The following is a 5,966-nucleotide window of genomic DNA, read 5'->3' as shown; positions in this document are numbered from 1 at the left end:
GTCCCTTTTACACTCCAGAGGGGGGTAATTTATTTTAGTTTAGTGATGACTCTTTTGTAGTAAAATTTGTTGTCGCTTTGTTTGGTTTATTTTTTAACCGCAGATCTTAAGTGAACCTAATTATTGATTGTGGGATCTTAGGTGAAGACTACAACAATAGAATTAAACCGAGTATAGTTATATCTAACTAGACTCAAACTCTTATCCACCCCACCCTACCCTCTCCCCTCATCTGATATGGTTTGGTGTTTCTTTAAGGGTAGGTGGCAGTTAATATTTCTAACTTTGTTATTAACACATACCAGCATCATTCAGAGTGATCATAAAACACTCCAGGAGTTCAAAATTAAATTCAAATAGCAAAATATAATATAATATTTCTTTAAGGAATTTGAAAATATTTCATGTTTTTGGGGTACAGAAGCAATTTTGACTCAATCTGCCCCGCGCTCTCGCTTAATCAGTTTATTGACTAAAATGCTTATATTTTCCCATAAGCACACTAGCAATAAAATCTGTGATCCTAAGTGGGCTTGTTTTGATACTTGAAACCTCTAAAGAGATATTGAGGATAACATCATAGCTATTGGTTGACTTTGTTAATTTTCGCATTTTCACATCAACTGAAGCACTCGAAACTGTATTTTTCAAAATCGGTGAGAGATATATGAAAAAGCCCCTTTAGGATTACAGAACATTCATTTTTACATAGTTAGGCCAAATATAAAAGAAATCCTCCACTTGAGTTTCAAATGAGAGTCCGGGCCGCAACCCATACCCCTTAATTTTTTGTCGTTTTGAGAAAACTTGAAAAAACGTACAGATTTTGTCATAACTTTCTAACCAAAACAGATAGGAGCATGAATTGAATTGTATAAAGACAATTAAGCATTTCTCAATGTACCCAATTCTTTTATCTAATTTTAAGAAAAAAGTCACCCAAAATACAGCAGGTAGTCATGCAACAGAGAGGTCAATTTAGTGGTAGTATTAACTGAAAAGAAGAAATATAGGGAAATTTGTCAAAAACATGCAACTCCAAGTTGCCAAAAGAGGAAAAAACAGCCATAAATTGCAGAAGGACTTCTTTATTTATAATCAGTCCCTTTTCCTGAGCAGTAGAGACATCTGCCGGTCCAATTTTCCTCCTCTAAAAGATGGTTCCTTTCCTGTTTTTCTAAGCTTATGGCAGTCTCTGCCCTCTTTATTTGGGTACAGTCCCTTTTGATGCCACTGTCCATGGTTCGGGCTGAGACCAACAATTTTAGAAATGGCATAAACGTCTGGGTGCTAATGGCCCCCAAATTCCAGTCTGCAGTAGTGATAGCAAAAGCTGCTTCTACTCTTGGTTTGGTCACAAAGACTGTCTTAGGGCCCTTCAACCAGGTGTGAACTTATGGAAACTCCCATTCTATTTTTGTGCCACGCCAGGTACATACTTGATCTCCATTAGCTCATCTGTGGTGCACAAGCTTCATAAATGAGGGGGTTTGAGGTGGGTAGAAAGACTTCCCTTGTGTGATGGTGCTGTGCTTCTTTGGCTGTAATGCCTTTTGTAAAAGTACAGTATAACACAGATAGCTTGAATTCGTTGGAACTGGCCTTGGTAGTTCGAGGCATCCGTAGTTCTAGGGTTCTGTAGTTCGAAGGATATCTTTAAAAGATAAAGAAGAAAAAAAAAATGGGACCGCAGGCACAGTTCTACTGATACATGCGTGATTTTGAGTCTTCTGTGTTTGACCTGTTTGTGTTATAATGTAAAAGCACCATTTGTTTTCATTAGTAGGTGGGCATCTGTCACGATGTGGGTCTCCATCTGTGCTGGTGCTGTACTGTGCAGCAACGTGGCCACCATTGCTTCTTACATTAACAGTGGAAAGAGTTGAACAACCTCAGAGGTTTTGTGTAATAGGACTGGAGACATCCAATCTTCTCCTGGTTGAAAAGAAGAATAGAAGAGAAAAAAAAATGGAAAAACACCCATAAGAATAAGGATTTAGGCGTTGTTATTATCCTCTGCAGACAAAAGCTGGTAATGCATTCAATGGCAAAATTGTAATTGCAGACTAAAAACCCATTTAACACTCTAAGCAGCAGGGGGTTATTTATGCAGATGCCAAGCACAAAAATTCAACTGATAAGAGTCCAATTTCATTTATAACAAAAAACCAAAAAGGACAAGAAAGCAGAATATATACACTCAAACCCTGCAAAAACTGCCACCCTGTTTTACTGGCCCAGCTTTCCACCAGGTTTTGCCAATGCACGAAAAGGAATGCCTTTATAAACATAGGCTACTATTTGCCCCCTACCTGAAATGTAGCCTACTAATGTTAATTTTCCCCCAAACCCCTTCACTCTTGGCCACCAGAGGTGCTGCGTGCACAGTGACTCAGCAACTGTGTACGCCTAGCCTAGGGCCTAGTGATAATCTCCCTTTCTACACTGACACATTTCTCTGAGTCTGAGAGTGAGTGAATCAAGACCGCCCCACTAGTGGGGAGGCCTCTGAGTGAATGCATGAAGCACTACGAGACTACAAGACGATGGGCATTAACCCCTTCATAACACAGGGGCAGTTTGTGTGCTTCACCAGACAGTTGTTGATTTTGATCTCCAGGGACAAAGAGTAGCGCTAGATAAGCGGATGGTTGCATATATGATTCGACTCAGTTTATAAATTCTACTATCTCTAAAAGGAAAAAACATTTCTGAAAATATCCCCAAAAATGTGTCTGAATGTGAATCTGAAATTAGTTTTATGAAATACATGTAATGAAGCAGTATGCCAAATGCAAAATGTAATACACGGCGTTCATCATTATGGTCCTCGTGCTTCACAAGGCATGACAAGCACCGTAGGTCCCAGGAGAACTTGCTTCCTTTTCCATTTTAAAAAAATGAACAAACATCTATCATATCTTAAGTCACAAACAGGCTAAGTTTTGCTTGAGGGGAAGAGCGCAATAATTGTTGATTGATGGGACTTTGAAAATTAGGGGATAGTCAAGCGAAATTTCTTATCCTCAAATACGGTACCTGAGTCAGTATGCTAAACGCTCTCTCTCCCAGCGTTACACCTCTCTTTTTCTCGATGGCTCTCAGATTTCGCAAAGTACAGAGCTGAGACTGAAATGATATGACATACAAAACAGATTTCATTTATAGAACCATTCTCTCATTCTTGGAAGTATTTTTTTCAAGCCAACAAAATCACCAGTGACAGGCTTACAAAGTTCAACAGTAATGAAAACAAAGCCAAACATGCAATTTTCTATCATCAAACTATTATTACATTTTCAATCACAGTACTTTTACTTGTGTCAGCTGCTGATAAAAGAGTTGAGGCACAGTTGATGAGCATAAATAAATGGAGGGGAAGGGGTGTATTATCTCTCACACTAGCTAATACTAGGCCTAATCTGTGACCTGAATGTAATCTGAATCAGATCAGTATCAATGAAAGTGCAGTTATTGTTTGCCTTTTACTTCTCTTCACTTAAACTGAATAAGACGTTGTTTTCAATGAACTAATCACTCTATAAGTATAGCCTAAGTATTAGTGAGGCATTTTTCTGAGAGAGATATCGGGTATCTGAAATAAATCACTCTGATTTCTCACGACACGTAAGAATCAAAATCAATTTTGACTTACTCTTTTGCCACATGGTTGACATACATCACCTCCTGAGTTTGGAGGGGTTGAGGGCCAATACAGTAGAGATGATTTTGAATCTCCATCACCAATGAGTGAAGTGTTCCTCATCTTGTACTGGAGTGAGCAATCCTATATGACACCTTCGCTCTCTTTACCAAGACGGGCCACTGTAGTTGACCTGACATTCAGGCTTGTGGATTTACAGTCATGAGTCAAACTTATACTTATCAGTTGTCAGCTGGGCCTTCACAGATTAGCAAAGCTGGGAAAATACACAAGCAGATTAGTGAATTACCAATTTAATGTTGGTAAAACAAAGCCAAAAAACAAAACCAGCTAGAGAGAAAAGAATTTCGCAACAAATCACTACTCTAGTATACTACGTAATGTATCCTAATGGCACCATTGTTAGAGTACCTCAAGAAAACTGAGAGCACTCATTACAAATATTAATTCGGTATATCTACATATTTCTTGAACATCGTTTTGCTATTAATTTGAATGCCCCCCACCCCCCCTCCTCTCCCGAAAAAACCCAAAAAATAATTAGAATAGAAGGAATTGGGTGCGATTAGATCTACCATGAATTGTGGTGTAAGGGAGTAAACTAAAATATAGTTCAAAATAAGACCACATTACTAATAAATGCTGAATGTTCCCATTGAACTACTGTATAAGATTTTATAGCACGGCCAAATAAAACTTGTAATCGTATATATATTCATGATCTAACCCTGAAGAGCAGCAGTTTAATTAACACACATGTAATTTGATATAAGTTCAAAACAGAGCACACAAGTTAAAGAGACATAATCTTATTTACTTGTGCCTAAAGTCTGGTACTGAAGATTTTCAGCTTTTATTTTTAAATCTATTTTTTTCCCCGCACCAGTGTTAGCTGCTAGATCTAGATCTAGAGATCTAGATTCTAGATCTCAGTACGAAAACAATTGAAAGAAAACCGGAAACTTCAAACTGGACTAGCAACGTCAAGTCATAGAGAAAAAAGAATTATGCACAACCACGGAAGACTGTAAAAGTGAGGGAATTTGGCATTATGTGGTTAAAATCCGGTCTGTTCTACTAGGTCAGTCGATCGATAAAATGTCAAAGCAGGTCAAAGCTCATGTGGCTTTGCAAGTGGTCCACAAACTCACAGCTTTCGTACCCTGACAAGGCTACTTAACTTGTTCCGAAAATGCACACACCTCCATTTCAAAACTTGCTCATACTCCTCATCAGTTCTCCCTAAACTAAAAGCAATTCCAACATTCAGCTCATGAAATGAACTACGGAATATTGCCAATGCTGTTCGTAAAACAAGCCAGTCTCTGTAGTGAGAGTAGTGTGTCCTAATCCTAATTCTAGTAGTAATAGGCCATTACTAGACTCGCACTAAGTTAGACCGCGGCGTAGGTCAGCAAGCAGCTGATATTACGACTTACGACTTATGAGGCTATACAAGTTCAAGACAAAACACCAACGAATGATATACTCTTAACTGCACTGTATATCAGTTGAAACATTGTCAAAGCTGAAGAATTTCAGTTATTCTTCCCCCTTTTTCAAGTGACAGAAGCTTACGTCACGAAAACCCGGAGCTTCGGAGATGTGTTGAACGCCGGTGACAAAACACGCAGATGTTGCATCCTGGGATTGAAAGCTTTCTGGGCTAATGGGAAAAACGTTGGAGCTAGCCTATAAATAAACCGAAGCGTGTGTCCTTGACTCGACGAAAGTTTAGTCTGACCTCCGCGCTGAACTCATTACCGGTAGCAGAAATTCTACTAGATCTAGATCTAATCTAGATCTAGATTGTTTTGGTTGTCAGGGTAGAAAATTAATGGATCAACTAAGCAAAAGTTTTCTTTACGTCTAAAATTTGCACGCAATTTGAAAGGGGGGTACCTACTAAAATGATTGACAGCGTGTTTCAAAAATGTGTTCTTGGTAAAAGTAACACGTCAGATCTATTCCCAATACGTTGAAGTACCCAATCGGATATAAAGCTAAAAATCAATAATGTTTGCCAAACATCGTATTTTTTGCCCTGAATATTTCCCGTGGTGTACCTTTAACATAGAAAATATTCATCATTATTGTTGTTGAGTATTGATTTCATATTCTATTGGAGCCTACTCTAGATACATGTATCTACATTTAGACAACAGTTATAATTTGCACACACAATGGAAAGCAATATCGTTACTTAAAATGTACATATACATGTATATAAGAATAAGAATACTTTTTAAAAATTGAGTATCTCGGTCTTTCTGCTGGGGTGTTGTATCCCTTTCAGCCTGGG

At 38.3% G+C, this 5,966-nt stretch overlaps 1 long non-coding RNA gene across 6 annotated transcripts; it reads right to left on the bottom strand.

Annotated features, from left to right (window-relative positions):
* Window positions 1–1,072: 1,072 nt before the first annotated feature.
* Window positions 1,073–5,331, bottom strand: LOC118477539. Of its 6 annotated transcripts, none has more exons than XR_004858451.1 (4): window positions 5,248–5,331; window positions 3,656–3,920; window positions 3,040–3,129; window positions 1,073–1,935 (listed from the first exon to the last, which is right to left on the bottom strand). It is a non-coding gene; the product is annotated as an uncharacterized LOC118477539 (long non-coding RNA). The 6 variants fall into 6 exon arrangements; XR_004858453.1 differs by having other exon boundaries at window positions 5,243–5,317; XR_004858454.1 differs by lacking the exon at window positions 5,248–5,331 and adding an exon at window positions 5,161–5,247.
* Between the last annotated feature and the right edge of the window lie 635 nt (window positions 5,332–5,966).

This window comes from Aplysia californica, unplaced genomic scaffold (genome assembly GCF_000002075.1).
Source record: "Aplysia californica isolate F4 #8 unplaced genomic scaffold, AplCal3.0 scaffold00131, whole genome shotgun sequence".
Lineage (NCBI taxonomy): Eukaryota > Metazoa > Mollusca > Gastropoda > Aplysiida > Aplysiidae > Aplysia > Aplysia californica.
Note: the sequence above shows the minus strand (reverse complement) of the source record. Positions and strands in the feature narration are given on the sequence as shown.